The sequence below is a fragment of the Amblyomma maculatum genome, chromosome 2 (assembly GCF_055883805.1).
Source record: "Amblyomma maculatum isolate TAMU_Amacu chromosome 2, ASM5588380v1, whole genome shotgun sequence".
Classification (NCBI taxonomy): Eukaryota; Metazoa; Arthropoda; class Arachnida; order Ixodida; family Ixodidae; genus Amblyomma; species Amblyomma maculatum.
The window spans coordinates 201,941,327-201,959,649 of NC_139345.1; the positions used below are offsets into that span (position 1 = coordinate 201,941,327).

The 18,323-nt window shown below is 45.8% G+C and overlaps 1 protein-coding gene across 2 annotated transcripts in view; it reads left to right on the forward strand.

The window, feature by feature from the left end:
* Positions 1-1,541: 1,541 nt before the first annotated feature.
* The window catches only part of LOC146201075 (monocarboxylate transporter 12-B-like), a 109,669-nt gene continuing 92,887 nt past the window's right edge, over positions 1,542-18,323 (forward strand). The window contains exons 1-2 of one of the 2 annotated variants that reach the window (XM_084595619.1): positions 1,542-1,642; positions 16,705-16,843. The gene's annotated coding sequence lies outside the window, so the exon portion shown is untranslated. The remainder of the gene's footprint in view (positions 1,643-16,704; positions 16,844-18,323) is intronic. The other variant, XM_084595620.1, reaches the window with a different exon arrangement.

The window sequence follows — 18,323 nt, forward strand, 5'->3', positions numbered from 1 at the left end:
CACTAGTGACGCGGTCAACGAGACATCGTCACGCCCAGTCCTTAACACCTTATCGTGCCAAAACCAACTTGTTTAAATATTCTTATTTTCCACGTACAATAACGGGGTGGAACCAGCTTCCTTCGAGTGCGCTGTTAACCACTGAGAACATTGCCAGTTATTTATAAATACTTTTCAATGTTGTATGTTCAGTTCTGGCAATAAACTGTGTTCAAGTTGCTTATTATTTTTGTGTGTGTTCGAATCATGCACGCGTTGTTTTTGGTTTGTTTATCTTTTATGCTGTGTGCTGAATGTTACCTTGTTTTGTATCGCATTGTATTGCACCTCCTGCCTCGGTCTACCAAGGCTGGCAGTATCGAAAAAATAAATACTAAATAAAAGAGCTGCGACGCAGATTTGCAGCGGCGGCGAACGCTAAGAAAGCGTCATCTCCTCACGCATGGTTGCACGTTCGGGACTGCTTGTGAGCGCGGTTTTCTAACGGAAGCGGATAGCTGCTTGAAGCTCTAGCGCTACGGACCTTCTTGGTCACGCGTGAACTTAATTTGCAGCACTTACACCCTGAACCTGTCATAGGAACAGCCCTCTCAATTTTATTTGTTTTATCGACGAGGAAATGAATCTTGCGTCACCTTCTGAGTTCTCAAAGCCACGCGGATTCTGCGGCGCGAATTTCCATCGTCATCGAATAACCTCCTGAAAATTGGATAGTGCTACCCTCCTTTTACCAAGAAAGGTGCACCTCGGACGCCGTACACGTGCTCTCAAACCTCCGTGTACGGTAAGCCTCCACCGTGGTCTAACCCGTGCAGTGCCGATATCCACCACCTGCTGTGGAAATGTCCAGCGCTGACGCCGACACGGATCAGGCACCTGGTAGCCGCTGGACCGATCCCCTCTCACCCCCCCCCCCCCCCCCCCCGCCACTACAAACGCGCACATGCACACGCCATCTGTCGTCATAATTCGCTTGGACGCAGGGACCGCACTATCCTTTACTCCTGGACTTACATCATTACATAAGCCAACCTCTTTTTTTCATTTATTTGGCCATAGTTTTCATCCTTCATAATATATCTTTTTCTGCCCCGAGGCAGTAAACATCGCAAAAGAAAGGAGTCCGGTGAATGTGCGCCTTTAATAGGCAAGGAATCATAAACAGAGGCGAAATTCTTCACAAAGAAATAAAACCATTGGGGCTAAACGAATTGCTTTTAGTATCTACAACTACTTACAAATTAGTTTTTTCCACTGCTGGAGCTGACGCTACGCTCTTGCAGGTTACTCTTCATTTCTGTACACTTTCCAATGCGCGGAACTGCACATAGACAACCCGAGACAAGCACCGATCGAGTGTCGTCTGTTAGCCGTCTGCAGCGCTCGGTGCCTCGCTGGCTTCGGAAATGAAAAAAGATGGAAAAGAGGGACGGAAAGTGGGTTCTCATCTCGTCGATTCGCGCCGCGCTCGCTCCCCGCGAGATGTCGCGAGATTGCACAGCCACGCGTGCGCAGTAGCAAGCGGCACTGCTTCTTTCAGCGAGCCTTCGTCTGTGCCGGGAGCCCGCACCGCGGCGTGGAGCCAGCCGCAGCTGATGGCCAGCGGACGGAAACACTGGCTGCTGACCGTCGCGCCTTCCGCGTAAGTCCGTTCTCTACCAAGTTCGCGCAGCCTTGGTGACAGAAGCACTCAGGTGCACGTATTTCCCGGAGAGAGGAGGAGACATCCCCACATACCATGGTGGCACGAGGGCAAAGACGACCCGCGCGCTTAACTTGACAGGGGCTGCTTACACGCACCTCAAACGTCTCTTGTTACCTGAGCCGCTGCTCGCAACTCCAGATCCCGTGAGCCTTGACGATTTCGCGTCCTTTGCGTGTCTGGCAGCGATTGTTCTGTCGTTGAGGCGCGAGGACTAAATCGCTCGTCTCCGTGAAGGTGCAGAAAACCGTAGTTCGAGCAGCGCTTTGCAGTGTTCGCTGCCCGTCTCTGCAGTCTAAGGCTGCACAGGCCAAGACAGTATCGACAGTGTCAGTGATCAATACCGCAGGCCGGCCGGGCCACCTCATCAGCTCGGTGCAGTGCGATTCCCCCTCCTCCTCGAATTGCACTGGAGTGCAGTTTAATGATGCCTACATTGCATTAGCGCTCGAGGCGCGCGGCGCGCGCGTGTATTGGGCAACCGGGCGCAGCGAAGGCCCGGTCGGCGAATAGCAAGACAGAGGTTTTGTAACACAGCGCTGTCGTCGGGCCCAGTGTAGCACTGGCGATACTCTACGCTGACAAGGGGCCAGAAAGCGGAGTTGCAAGTACGGCTCATCTCCCGTCAAGCCCCGCATTATATGTGCGTCTCAGCGCGGGGTGTTTCATAACACACGCGTCTCCTTTGCACCCAGTCTCCTCGAAACCCTCCTGCCGTTTGCGTGCAGCAGCGCAGGTTTCCGGTCTTTCATTTCTGCTGAAAAATTTGCAGGAAGGAAGGCAGCATCGTCCACGGCTTCGGAGCATTCATTGCCAACAGCATCACGCGCTTTCACGAGCTCGGCTTAATTCAAGCCAGGGATTAGAACCATTGCTACTTCTCCGCAGACAGTGGCGCGCGAATTTTTTTTCTTCTCTCTAATGCGAATCAAAGGTCTTCCCAGGACTGAAGTTGTGAGCTATATATAAATACGTAGGAAGAAGGGAGGGGGGGGGGGGGGGGGTGTAAGCGGTACTCGTTAGTCAACAGTGTAAGAAACTTACAAATTAAGGAGGCGCTTTCGAGGAAGCAGTGGCGTGTGTGTGTTGGGAGATCGTTGATAAAACCGAGCTACAGTATTAGTTGAACCTCGAATAGCGAATAAATAATGATCCGCGACACCATTAAACTCAAATGCGTCAGCAACGAACTACCAGAGCTGCGCCGGGCAGCTATCAAAATCCTTCGTGTAACAAGTGCTCATTACAAGAGCCAAAATCGGCATTGCTGAATGTAACCCGGACTTTGCCTTGCATAGTGCGCTAACAGAAATTAGCCCTCTTGCATTTTCTCGTAACTGTGTAACGACCTGGGCGGTTTCTGTTCCCTTGAAGGGCTTTAGCAGCCTTTATGTACAAGTTCCAATTTCCGCTTCATGATAAAGTCAGAAGCTGACGCATGAAAACGTCCAAGTTTAATGTTCTGCTTGTATACGTGGCAGAAAGCTTTAGCGTAAATTCTAGGTATTCGCACATGTCACCCGTTGATAATAGCTAATTTCTAAAATATATGAATGTACTCTAAATGCAGCTGCATAGGAGAAAATTGTAATGAAGAGTGACAGTGTTTAATGACGCGCGTCAGTCACTGACACTGGCCCTGACTAACTAAGTGTGCCGTGTGTTCTCGCCCCAGCAACAGGCGACAAGTACCCAAATCTGCGCGCAGCTCTTTGGTGCGGTTTCTTGATTTCTTGATTCTGCCTGATCGGCGCTTTAATTTGCCGGTGTGGTCGGCATTGTAGTTGGTGGCGTTATCGGCCCCCTGCGAGCGGAGACAGATGGGGCTGAGTGAACACCGCTTGCTACGACCAATAGACGACATAATGGAGGCACGGAAATGCTCTTGCCGCATTTACCGATAGTGAAGAAGAAACTTCAATCAACCAAAGGATGAAGCAAGTTTTTGGTAAGGGTATACTGCTATCGATCATACCTATACTAATAACCGGGTGATAGAAAAATCATCGGAATATAACTAGCCCATACATAGCATTCATTGATTATGAAAAAGCATTTGACTCAGTTGAAACCTCGGCGGTGATGCAGGCATTGCGAAATCAGGGGGTAGACGAGCCGTACGTGAAAGTGCTGGAAGATATATATAGAGGGTGCACAGCAACCATAGTTCTACATAAAGAAAGTAACAAAATTCCCATAAAGAAAGGTGTTAGGCAAGGAGACACAATCTCCCCAGTACTATTCACAGCTTGCTTAGAGGGAGTATACTCGGAATGGGAGCAGTTAGGGTTAAGGGTCATCTGCGGTTAGCTGCATTGCCTGCGAAAGCAACTCAGATAATTGACTGCAAATAATAATTTATGACCTAGACAGGAAAAACAGAAAGGTAGGCCTAGAAATAAGTATGCAGAAATCTAAGGCAATGTTCAACAGCCTCAGGAAGGAACAGCAGTTTACAATAGGTAGTGATCAAGCACCGGAAGTGGTAGGCGTATATGTCTACTTAGTCATCATGGGGTGTTACCGGGCAAGTTGGTTCCAGATCATGTTGGGGGAAAAAACTAAGAAAAAACAAAACAAAAAAACGGGACGAAGGAAGAGAAAGAGAATGAAGAGCGCTCGTGTGTGTGTCTCTTCCTGCGTCCCGTTTTTTTTTTTGCGCTGTTTGTTATCCCCAACCCGTCTAATTAGGAGAGGTATAAGTAACCGCAGATCCGGATCACGAAATGGAAATATCTAGGAGAATAAAATTGGGGATAGAGCGCATTTGGCAAGTACTCGCAGAATATAAGTGGCAGCTTACCGGTATCGCTCAAGATGAAAGTATACAACAGTTGCATCCTACCTGTACTCACCTATGGGGCGGAAATGTGGAGGCTAACGAAAAGGGGTCTATTTAAGTTGAGGACAACGCAGAAAGCTATGGAACGAAAAAATCGTAAGTGGAACGTTACAAGATATGAGGAATGCAGAGTGGGTCAGAGAAATAACTCAAGTTACTGACATTTTATTTGAAATCGAGAATAGGAAATGGGCATGGGCAGGGCATGTATTGGGAAGAGAGGATAACCGATGGTCGAAAAGGGTAGCCAATTGAATTCCAATGGAAGGAAAGCGCAGAAGGGGGCGGCAGAAAATCAGGTGGGCGGATGATGGTAAGCAGGAGTCAACTGGATGAAGAACAAAACCGGGCTAAGTGAATGAATATTGGCGAGGCCTTCGCCCTGCAGTGGGTGGCTGATGATGACGAAGAGAGAGGGTAAGATTCAACAGGTGGCTTAGTGGGTGGATGTTGTGGCGTAGGAATGGGCAACCGAAGGGTGACTGCATTCCTTGGGAAGAACCCTGGCTACCGTGGGAGCAGATCGAGCTAGTTATGACCAAGTCCGAAGGAAGCTCGTTCTGAGAGTGCTTTTACAAAGTGAGTCCGAATGGTGACTATGCGGTGGAAGCAGAAGCCGGCAGCGGATAAACTCACAGTATACGCAGGCGAGAATGAAAGGTGGAGTACAGGGATGCGGCTGGAGAAGGCAGCGGCTGTAGGTGGAAAGGTGGACGCGTAAGGTGGAAAGTGAGGGTGGCGGGCGGGGGCAGCGGAGAGAATCGCGCTCACTTTGCGCTGTGTGAGGCGTAATGTTCCTGACTGAAATGCGGTCGAAATAAAAACGTGCCCATGTTGCGTATACGCTCCGCTCTAGACGACGTACACTACAGTGACGAACTCACGGAAATCATGCACACGGCTGTTCTTTCAGAACCAGGTATTGGTCAGCGCTTGTGAACAATCTCCTGTCAGATCACAGGGCGTCATTTGTCACGATGAAGAACTGGGAAAGGAGCAATATTCGAAGCCTGGTCATGCGTGGGAAACAAGAGCAGCGTTTGAGAGCGCATACCTGTTTACCTCGGCAATTCGCAAAACCAATGCACCTAAAGGGCATTTCGCATTGCCGAGTATCATAATCATCTGGCCATTTTCTTTTTACCATGAACACGTCAAGAGATGCGCAGGACAATTTCGGTCGTAAGCACAGTGTACTTTTCAAACGGCACCTTCTAAAGGAATATCGAGGCGACGCGTCCAAGTGCTCCTGTATCAGCATACAACGGTGCCTCTGCACCAGTAACTCTAACTGAAAATTGAGTCTCTATGGGGTAGAAATGAAGATAAGAAATGCAGATAATTTTGATTAACATTCTAATATCGCTCGAGACTAGTGTTGCATAGGTTTTGCCCTTCTGTCACTTTGTGTACTTCGCTGAAATGACGCGCATTTTTCACCGGTTAAATCTCCTCTTCTATTCACTGGCTATGCCACTGCAGCGCCATACTGCGCGGCTTGCCGTTGCTTAGACAACGCGTTGCAGTGGAGCTGTTGAGCAAACTTACGGAAGACACTTCGTCAAGACTAAAGTGTAAAACGGCGGAAACCTGACGCCATTGCCAATGGCGATTTGTTGCATCGGAAACGCCACGGAAGCACACAGCTCGTACACTATGTGGATGTTTGCATGTTAAAGACCTGCAACGTCATCTACGCCCATGTCTGTCGTTTCGACATTTTTTGAGTCTATCATTTCAAAGCTGTCATCTGGGAAGATGTGCTTTAGTGGGTCCACATTCAGAATGGCTGCTTTATGGTCACTTAAGTGCACGGCTATGTAGCTGAGGTTGATCACACTACTGCGAGTGCGTAAGACGAGGTCTAGACAACTCCCTTGATTGGTAGTGGCTTCGCTGGGCGGGGTATCCAACCTGAGCATAAGGAAAGGACGCGCCGATGCATTGAGTCATCCCACGCAGCGCCGTACCACTCCGACACCCGCGCCCAACGACAGTGACGTCAAGCGCGCCAATCAGGAAGCGCACACCTGCGCCTAGCGAAAGTGACGTCGCGACACGGAGGAAACCAATCAGGAGGACGAAAACTGTGACAGTTCCTGCTAACGGCAGATGACCTTGACAATGAGCCATTAAAGGCAATATGTAGAGTGGTCGAGCACAAATAAAAATGCCGCACGCGTGGCTTGATAAAACTTGCATCTCCCATAGGCAACAAAGAATAAAATGAGCAGTGCTTGAGGGGAGCCTAGACAATCCGCTATCCAACTTTCCTAACCATGAATCTAACCATCACACAGCAGCAGCCGGACTATACCCACAGCAGGGCGAAGACCGCTCCTATATTTTTCAAATTAACCCGTTCATGTGCTAGCTGCGTCGACTTGACCCCTGCAAACTTCTTAGCCCATCCGCCCACCTAACTTTCTGCCGCCCCCTGCTACGCTTTCCTTCCCTTGGAATCCAGTTTGTTACCCTAAGCGACCTTCAGTTATCCTCTCTTCTCACTACATGTTCTTCCCATGCCTATCTCCTCAACTTGATTTCCACTAGAATGCCATTAACTCGAGTTATCTCTCTGACACACTCTGCACGCTCTATAACTGTTAATTTTACACCTCGCATTTCCCGTTCCATGGTTCTCTGCGTTTTCCTCAACTAAAGTAGGACCCTTTTCTTTGGTCTCCACGTTTCAGCCTTATAGGTGAGTACAGGTAAGTGCTGTTGCATACCTTCCTCTTGAGCGATACCGGTAAGCTGCTAGTCATAATCTGCGAATAATTGCCAAATACTCTCCATCCCATCTTATTCTCCTAGTTATTTCCCTTTCACGGTCTGGATCCGCGGTTACTACCTCTCCTAAATGGACATATTCACCTACCACTTCCAGTGCTTCGCTACCTATTGTAAACAGCTGCTCCTTCCCGAGGCTTTGAACCTTACCTTAAACTTCTGCATAATAATTTTTACGCCAACCTTTCCTTGGATCAGCAGTACGCTACTTAACCGAATAAAAGAACGTGACAAATTGTACAGCCAATTTCTAAAAGCGAAATGTCCTGATGCGTTGAAAGCTTTCAAATCTTTCAGAAACATAGTGACAAAAGAGCTTCGAGCTGCAAAAAAACTGTATTATGAGAATTTGTTTGTTTTTTCGAGGAATAACCCAGAGGTGACTTGGAAGAAATTGAACTCTATCATAGGGCATATAACAGAACCAATTACCAAACTTATTCTTAATGGTATAGAGGTTGAGCGACATGAACTCGCTAACGCTTTCAATGATTTTTTCACTTCTGTTGCCCAAACTTCGTCATCTTTCGAAGAGGTACCGCTCAACTATTCTCGCAATAACTCAACAATATTTTTGATTCCAGTTTCAGAGGGAGAGGTGGTGGCGGCTTTCAACAGTCTTAACAATAGCAAATCTGAGGATAGCGCGGGTGTTCAGATAATGCCAGTAAAATTTGTTATTCTTGATATATCAAACTGCCTGACACACATTTTCAACTTATGTTTATCAAAAGGCGTGTTCCCACGTAACATGCAGTCGGCGAGGGCCACAGTATTATACAAAAAAGGCGATAAAAACGACCTATCCAACTATCGCCCAATATCTATCCTGCCTACCTTCTCAAAAGGATTTGAAAAGTTAATTCTTGCTCGTCTTACGTCCTTTATTAATCATCATAATATTTTAAACCCCGCTCAATTTGGGTTTCGGAAAAACAGATCTACTGAGCTTGCCCTTCTCGCTCAAAAAGAGTATATATTAACTAATTTTGAAGAAAAGAAACTCGTCTTGGGCATATTTTTAGATTTCTCTAAAGCTTTCGACAGCATCAACCACAAAACTTTACTCAATAAACTAGACAGGTATGGCATACGTGGCACAGCCTACTCTTTAATATCTTCCTACATAGCCAATAGGACACAATATGTTGAAATAAACGGTTTCTCCTCTACAGTCAAGCCAGTCATCTCGGGAGTTCCACAAGGCAGTCTTTTAGGCCCCCTTCTTTTTATTCTCTACATCAATGATCTTGTTTCCATAGATTTATCTGCAAAACACATTATTTACGCTGATGATACAGGTCTGTTTTTCTCTGGTCACTCAGGCATAGATCTATCCAGTCGGGCTAACATAACCTTGGAAAACATTGAACACTGGGCGTGTCAAAACAGTCTAAAACTCAATGTCAGTGAAACAAAAGCCGTTCTCTTCCATCCCAGAAATAAAGCATTCGAGCTGCCTTCTCTTGAACTCAGTGGCACGAAAATAGAAATTGCTCACTCTGTGAAAACGTTGGGCGTGTACTTCTCAGAGCACATGACATGAGATGTTCACATAGAATATTTAGTCAACAAATTATCACGCACAATAGGTTCTCTACGCCGACATTTCCGTGTATTTCCACTTACTATTAACATTATGCTTTATAATTCACTGTTTTCGTCTATTCTGAACTACTCCTTGCTAGTATGGGCAACAACAACAGCAGAAAACATTACAAAGTTGCTACTCCTTCAAAAACGTGCAATAAGAAATATTACTAAAGCTTCTTATCTCGAACATACAGGACCAATATTTAAGCAGCTAAAAATAGTTAAAGTAACATCTTTGTATAACTACAGGCTTTTTAGATTATATAAACAAGGCATCAGTAAAAAAGACAACACACTAACACTCATAGCAGCGCTTCCAGACAACATAAAAACATACAACACCCGTAACCCGGAGCATTGGCACGTTACAGCGTGCCGGACGAACTATGGCAGTCAGATGCTTCGCTTCAGGCTTCCTACCATATTAAATCAATACTTTGTTAATAGTGGTCAAGATTTCTCTCTTCCTCCCATTAAATTAATCCGCGAAATGTTTCTATAAATACATATTTTTAAGTTAAGTGTTCTGTCTTGCAGCGTTTCTGTTTTATTTTCATGTATTTTTCCTGATTTACCTAGTGCTTTTTTGTAGTCTAATTATTTCTCCATTGATTGTTTACTCACTGCTTGGGCGTGACTTTCTCTGCTGTGAAATGCCGTCATATGCAGGGGCAGCCGCCCCGTCAAGCTGCTCTTCGAAGCAGCTTTTTAGCGGCTGCTCCTTTCCTTTCCTTGTAGTAAAGGAAAAATAAATTATTATTATTATTATTATTATTATTATTATTATTATTATTATTATTATTATTATTATTATTATTATTATTATTATTATTATTATTATTATTATTAATATTATTATTAATATTATTATTATTATTATTATTATTATTATTATTATTATTATTATTATTATTATTATTATTATTATTATTATTATTATTATTATTATTATTATTATTATTATTATTATTATTATTATAGGTCATCAACCTTTGCAATCCATCCCCTGAGTTACTTAGCAATGCATTGTCATCAGAGAATCGCAGATTACAGAGGTCTTCTCCATCTACCGTTATCCTTAACTGTTTCCATTCTATGTCTCTGAATACTTCCTCTAAGGAAGTAAGGCTGGGTAGATCGTGTCTCTTTGCCTGACACCTTTCAATATGTGAATTTTACTACTTTCTTTATGGAGAACTGCGGTTTCTGGGCAGCCACTATAGATACCTTGCAGTACTCTCACATTCGGCTCATCTACATCCTCATTTCTCGATGACTGCATGACTGCCGTAGTTTCTACTGAGTCAAATACTTTTTTCGTATTCAATGAATGCTACGTATAAGGGTTGGTTATATTCTGAGCATTTTTCTATCATCTGGGTGATAGCATGGATCATGGCAAAAAAAAAAAAAAAAAAAAAGAAAACACAGCGCCCACTGCGACACAGAGAACAAGGAGGAAACACAACCCCTTGTTCTCTGTCTGTGTCTCAGTGTTCGCTGTTTTTTCGCCGTGAACATTCACCAACTAGCCCAAACATCTGCTCTACGACTGATGACATGGATATGGTCGATGTAGAGTACCCTTTGCGATAACCTGATGAATCTTTTGGTTGGTTGAAGTCTAAGGTTGCCCTGATTCTGTTAGCGATTACCTTAGTAAATATCCTGTACCTAACAAATGGCAAGAGTAGTGGCCTGCAATTTTTCAAGCCCTTAATAGCGTCCCCTTTCTTATGGATCAACCTAATGGATGTCTTAAATATGGCGGTGAGAGCATATATAAACAGAGAGTTTACAAAGGAAGGGATGACGGAAAAAAAGCAATTCACTAAATCAATTCAATAAGTCTTCAGTGATAATTCTGAACTGCATCTTATCTATGATATGTTTGTACAATATCTTAAATGACCGCCTCACCACATCGGCGGGACATTCGTTTCTTCTCTTTGATATAGTAACTTACCCAGCAAAATGAGCCGAGTTTCCCGATTTTCTTTATCTTTTTATTCAGCTGCGGAAAAGTTTGCCTATTTCATTGCAGGGCGACTTGATGTTACGCTGTTCCCCGTCTAGTCTCCGGCCAAGAACGAAAGCACCTCTGCCCCGTGAATGCCGCTCGACTTAGGAGTGCTTTTTCTTCCTTTATCGAACGGCTTGCAGGCCATTATGTCTTCTTCCTCGTTCAATATTTTTTGATAACCTAGTTCTCGACCATTGTTTTCCGCATAGGCTCATGAAATGCCCTTTATGCCGGTATCTCTTGCCTCGATACAGTGCAGAGAAAGCTACATTCACTCTTTCATTTCACGTGTTGAAGGTGAGCCGATAATTCTGAAACAGATTTCTTCGAGATGGTGCCACGATTCCCGTGACGTACACGGCTGGCAAGAATCACTCTTCGCTATTTTGCAAGCGCTTCTCCATAGACGAGTGTCACGTCGATCTCGTCCGAGGATTGCTTGTAGTGAGCGTGTCCACATGTGGAGATAGAACGGGGAGAAAAAGACGAGTGTTCTGATAAAACAGTTGTATTTAAAAAAAAAAAACGGAGTGCTGTCCATATTCTGATGACTAATGGGGTGAAATTTCACGCGGTGCTTCCATCAGATCTAAACGAGGTTTAGTTTTAATTCTTTTTTTTTTTCCTTATGAGCGAATTTCAACATAGTCGATCGCGTCTGCAGTGAAGATGAAAGCAAGATGCCTTGGACACGTATTTCAGATGACCACTCTGCATGTCGCTGAAAATATACGCGGAATCACTACATGGAGGACGTCACTGTCAGTTGTGCGAAGTGCGCAAGATTGCCGATACTGCATCTCGAGGAAGCGAGCCTAGAGAATCCTGCAAGAAAATACTGCACGCGAGCCCAATAGGCGTGAGGGCTCGGAGGAAAGCGTGTGATGCGTCTTCCCTCGAGCAAGGCTTAATATCCCAGCTGCTCCACTTTATCGGTGGTCTTACGCAAAGAGAAAAACTGCACAAGAGTAGATTGAGGGGGTAAGCAAATAAGTCGATAACGGCACTGGCGCCAGCGTTCCCTCTGCTTGCGATCGTCCTGCGACTGCAGCCGTTCGCGTTCTTACGCGTCGGCCCGCGGCAGCAGCTTTCGCTTCAGAGAAAGAAATTTGGATCCGGTCTGCTTTTATGGAGATTAACGTCCCAAAGCGTAAATATGATGACGGAAGATGGCACTGCTCCAGTTTCTAACCATGCATCCTTTCTTTAGAATAATCCTTGGATAATCTGTGGCTAAATGTAGTAAACCGGAGTCTATCATATTCGCATAATGAGCACCACTTTGGAAAGCTTGCGAAATTTTGTTCAATAGTGACGGGGTCGTTGAAAGGCATATTTTCCAATAAATAAGCAATCGCCGCCAGATGTTACATCATTTAAGGAAGATAACTGTTATCAGACGTGGACTGTGTACGAAGGATAATTCGTAATTCACAAGAAATTGATGAGGAACTGAGACATGTTTGCTTTGCGTGATGGTGGGGATCACAGGCTTTAGCAATGCCGAGGAACACGCAGTCGAGTTGAAGAATGTGGTCCACTGTCGGTAGCACTCTATTAGTTGTGACTCACATTATACTTCCCTCCCATTCCCGCGGCTATTGTACGTAGGGTTAATGTTCCAACGCGGCACACGGAATGTGCGATGCACCTTGCAATGCATACTAGAGGGATAATTTTGACCACCAGGGGTTTGCTTGACGTGTTCTGACATCGCAGAGCACACGGGGGCGCATTGGGCTTCATCGAGCCCAATGTTCCCTGCACTTGAGTGCCCGTCACCAATGCAGGTAATATCGAAAAGTAATTAGCGGTGACAAAAGAGGCAAGATGAAAAAAACGGATGCTCGCAAAAAATAACACCTGCTGGTTCACGATTACAACTTCGCTTCGCCCAGCGGAAAGCAGGGTCATCGATTGCCGCCAGTGTGTTCGCTGCATGGCATCGACCTCGGTGAGCGAACGCGGTCTGGCTTATGGAAAAACATCGAGCATATCAATTTTTATTTCGCATCGACTTTTTATCCGACGCGTCAGGATATATTTTGACTCGAACTTTGCAAGCACTTTGGAAGGATCGGGCAGTTGAAGGGCAAAGAGGACGCGTCGGTCTCGCAGAAAGAGAGAGAGTGAAATATGCACGTCAAGTTCTCGACGAGGAAAAAAAAAACATCAAATTAAGTGCACTGATGTCGAGTGGCATTACACCTGGACCGCTTCGCAGCAGATGAATGCGTGGGTAGCGAAAATAAAAGATGAAGGGTGACTCTCGGTTTGTGTTTCCGTTGGCTTTCGCGATAGTGTTCTGATGAGGTTGCTGACACCCCCCCCCCCCCCCCCCCCCCCCCATTGCCTGATGGGTCTCATCTGACATGCTGCAATAAGTTATATCTTGAGAGCACTGTAAAGCTGGTCCGTAGCTCAAGGAAAGAGCAGTGGTCCTAGCCGACACACTGGAAGACTAAAATTGTGAGTGTTTAAGCATGACTTGGACCCAGTGTTACGAGCAAAAACTATTTTAAGCATGATTATGAATGGTCTCAATGTTTGAATTATGGGGACGCTCAAGCATCGCCTTGATAGTCGCCGCAATAGCCCCTGTAACACCACATTTTCAATACGCGATACTTTTTTTGTATATTTTTTTCTTAAGTTATGTTTTGGCGAAATGAAAGCGCAATGTCAAGGTCACTTTTTCATATTTTTTTCTTTGAGTTAGGTTTTGGGAAAATAAAGGCATAGTATACTTTTAGGTGGACACCACGGAATAGTGGACACCTGCACTTAAACAGGTCAAGCTCAAACAACATTTTTTCAAGATCAAGCAGTGTAACAGGTTGACCTTGGCTGATACATGACGTAGTGAAGCTATCGCTTCAGAAATTTTAGAGCACTGCCGAAATACGAAAGCGTGGGCGTTGTTACCGTTGTTGAGGCACAAGACACATGTTATTTTTATTTTATATTTCAGTACTTTTTATTTTTGTAATTTTTGTTTTTTTAATTTTTATCTCATTTTTATTGCTCGTCTTCTGTAAATCTTTATTTGTTTATTTGTTTGTTTCATTTAACCCCCTCAACGTTTCTACGCTAGACAAGGACAATTCTGGACACGTTCACTCTAGGTCGGTGTAGATTAGCACAGGTCCAGCTGGGACTTGCGGTCCAGTTGAGCACGCTGGGAAAGGAGGCGGTGGATCAGTAAAGCGCTAAAACTTCTTTGAAAGTCTCTTAGCATCGTTTTGCGTGTGTTTAACATGGCTTCACGGATGGTGCGAAGCGACGCGCCATAGATGCAACTCGAGAGCTCTGCACGCCCACACAGGGAAGCGGAAGTGCGGCGGATCAAGACGCGGGCCGAGTTTTCCCACTTTCTATTTCTCTGCCCTAGATGGCGCTCTTCTAGGACACATGCACATATATCCCCTCGATACAAAAGGGTGCAGCCAGGATCATCATCGTCAGCAGCAGCAGCAGTAGCTCTACCGCTCGATCCTTATGCCATTTAATAAGGCTCGAAGTTGTCCGGAAGGCGTTACGGTGGTCTCTTTCCTGCGTTTTCAGTCAGGCGTTTCCGTGCATATGCGCCCCCTGTTGGCCCATCTCCCAGCTATCCCAGCTATCGTCAACGTTCATATTGGTTCACCCTCATGGGTCCACCTCTGAGCAATAAAAAAAAGAGCATAGAGCATACCTGAATCACGTTTTCAATTGAAAAAAGAAATCAAACAAAAACAGTGCAAAGGAAGCAAGAAACCGCAAACACGTATATAGTATAAATAAATAAATAAATCTCGGAAGAAAGCGCAGATACTCTACAATGTCATCTTGTAAGAGCTGATCTGTGGTGGAATTAAGGTGGAATGAAGGTGGAATTTAGCATCTGTCTTCCATAATTGATACATTTATTCACTTTGTCGACACATGGATGGTGTTCGTGTTTTTCTTTTTTTTATATAGACTGTCCAGTTCGGCCAAGGTTGAAATATATTTTATAATGTATGGCCTGTTGCGTTTGCATAACTTGAAGCAATGAATTGAATCCCGGAGAGGGAAATTCAGATTTTTTGGATAAGTCCTGGGTAGCATGTCGGCATAGTAGTTGATAATTTAGTTGGAAAGAATTTATACAATCGTCAGACCCCATCAATAACAATGCTAGCTTATGCCTCGCTGGTCGCCATAGTGATTGTGACGACAGCCTCTGTCGAGCCACCGAAGAGGCGACTGGGAGGCATGCACGACAGGTACCCACTGTCACCTCTGGTGCGCCATTTGCTTGAAAAGAATCATTAACTGGTCTCTTTGGTGGCGCAACCGTTCGTCGTACAACGTTCTTGGGGCAGGGTAGAGCGAGATGAAGAAGATGGCTGCACAACATAAAAAAAAAAAAAACCGAATTGAGGGAGGAGCCTCAGCCTGCGGCTGTTGAGCTCCCTCTCTTCCTCATTCCTGGGGTGTCATTCGATCAGTCGTTTCATACAGCACCCATTTGCTAGTTATGCGAGGGGCTGGCACGCAACAGGGATTCGACCCACTCATAATTCATGCTTTCAAATCAAGGTTTCGGTGGATACGACTTCGAGACGCCGCTAGAAGCATGGCAGTCTACGTGCAGTACGCAAACGCACGCAACGAATACATTTGCAGCCGAAAAAAAAAAAAAAACGGAATTGAATACAGGTCGCAAGCATGACTCGAAGACGTTTCATTAGCGGGACTTTAATGCTTTCGTATTCGTACACCGTAATTAGTCTTAAATATATCTGGCAACATTTTTGTTTCTTGGCTGCTGGATCAATCAGTAATGTATGAAATTTATGGAAAAAACACGGTCCACATACTGAGAAGCGACGCAGAAGTCCCTATCTGAGTGCAGCAGCATTCGAAGTGCGTCGCAGTGTAGGAGGATCGGCTTGCTTGCTTAGGTGCACATCTCAGCGAAGAAGCGCGGGCATCGGTGCGTTGCTCAACTGCCTTGCCTTTATCTTACTTATATACTTGTAGCATTTACAGCATCACTGTTGGAGCTACGGGGAGTCCGCACTGAATTCGCTCATTCGACCTCACCGACAGCTCCAGCGCGCAACTAGAGCCACTTTTGGTTTTGGATTTCGTACTTTTCTTCATGCTAATGTAGGCTGTTTAGCAATTATGAATATACGCAAGGTTCAGTCAATTCTGTTTCGGCTCGACAATTAAATGCTGCTTGCAAAGAGATACCAAACGTTTTACATGAAGCGTTATTTGTCCCGTCCTGCGTTGTTTTTTTTTTTCTTTTTTTTTTTAATGACACGGAGTTTTTACTCGCGCAACTGCTGAAAACATTATAATCTTGATGACAGCTTTTTTTGCGACTACGAACGGAAACGCGTACAGAGCTGGTTGTGCACCGTATATTTCAGCTTTGAACCTCAAGAGCAGCAGCATAGCGTCTCTCAATCAGTGCACCGGACTGTCCGCGTATTCTGGCCCTCTTCACGCGGTTTTGAAAAAGGAACGGTAGCCTACCGTTCCCTTTTCAAAACCGCGAACAATTCCCATGTTCTTCTGAGAAGAACACGCAGACCACGCGGGCCACATGGACACTGTACGGGGAGCTTATCGACGATCTTCGGGCTCCTACAGAGCTGCATGCTTCAGGGAAAGGCGTAGGCCCTTCTCCAGCCATCGGATGGAGAAGAGCGGATCAAGATAAAGTAGTTTCGAGAGTCTATTGTGTGCAGCTAGTAATTCATTCTTCGCACGCAGCGACTCTCGACATCGTGGCCCGAGAGTCCGCTTATCAAATCCGCTGGGGGAATACTCTGCACGTGCGCTGCACCACCATTACTCCGGAAGGGTCCCCAGCACCTCGTCCTGCCGGTGGGCGCCTCTTTTGCTTCTCCAGGTGAGCTCACTGGAGCCCCGATGGCTTCCCACGGCGGCCGCATCCTCAGTTTTGCTGCCACCCATACTTGATTAACAGTGAGCTTTAGCCAGAATGATCGCAAATATGGTACAGATGTTCGAGAGGCGTGTACTCACGTGGGAAGCGACTTAGCCTCTCCCAGCGAAATGCTGCAGACAGCAGTCTGTATCTCGTTCAATATGAAAGGGAACAATGATTGAGCATTCAAAAAGTAAATTTTCCATAATGATGCGCGTCTAGCAGACTTTTTCTCTTTCCGAACTCCTCTTGTGGTAAATATCCAAAAAACCATTTTCGGCTTAAGTAGAAGAATAACGGATATATTAGTCCTTTGTGCAAACTGGCCGTTCCCGTTCATACTAAGCGACACTGTTATTGGGTTAGCTGGAGGGATTAGTGTGCCTCCACTTTCCCTTGTTCGGCTCCTGCGCGCTCTTTTTTCGTCATGTGCCAGGACTGCGAGAGGTGCAGTCCCCTACAACTCGGCGCTATTTATGGCTGCCTGCGTGGCCAGAAGTGTAGTGAGGATAGAAAATCTTTTTTCCCTGCCAGGAAGTCATCGCCGCGCTTCACGAAGGCCATGTGCGGAGCCGCGACCACCTTTCCGCTAGCTTGTCCTCCAGTCTCGCGGATAGTGCAAGCGACGTGCGAGTGCTCTATGTCCCAGCCGCTATGTCTTCGGTGATGGGCGGCGAGCAGCATGTGTCCCTTGAAAAGAGGCAGCAAGCTGGGCTCGATAGATGTAAGTCGCGCATGAAGATTATTCAAGAGACACGCCGCGAGAGCTTCGAGTGCAGTTCGGGACTTCGGCGAAAGTTTTCAGCGTACAACCGTTTCCTCGAAAGTATTCTCTGGACACGGCCGCATTGTTTCTTCTTTTGTTCTTGTTTTTGCTCTTTCTTTTTGCTTCCGTTTTGTACAAGCTCCGTCGAACTGCACCCTTAACGACGACGTATCGATGGTAAAACAATATCTTCTAAAGCGATTCCAACTTTGCGATTCTCACCAACGCTAGGAGCTTGTTTTTCCGGCGGATCAGGCGAATCGAACCTGGGCTCGTTAGCTTTCCGCTAAATTGGCATCGGCTAAATGAGGCGGGGCCACCTCGATGGCGCTTGTAATCGCTGCGTATACATACACATAACTATACTGCAGCCCACCGCATCGAAACAAATCGAAAGGGCGCATAAAATCATCTTTCTAGTTCTGGGTATAGAATATTCTAGTTCACTGGAGGTCTGGCCGGTGCTGCAGGCCTGCAGTGGTGCCGGATGAGTCAACAAAAAGCGAGTTTAGTCCATGTGTGGGCGGCGGAGAGAAGATGCGGCATCTACAGCGCAGGGGATCGCCTTGTGCGCTCTCGAACTGCAATAGAAGCCACTAATGGCATTCGGGGCTCAAGCTACGCGAAAGTGACCACCGAATAACAAGCTCACTGAACAAAATCGGGAGAAGAAGG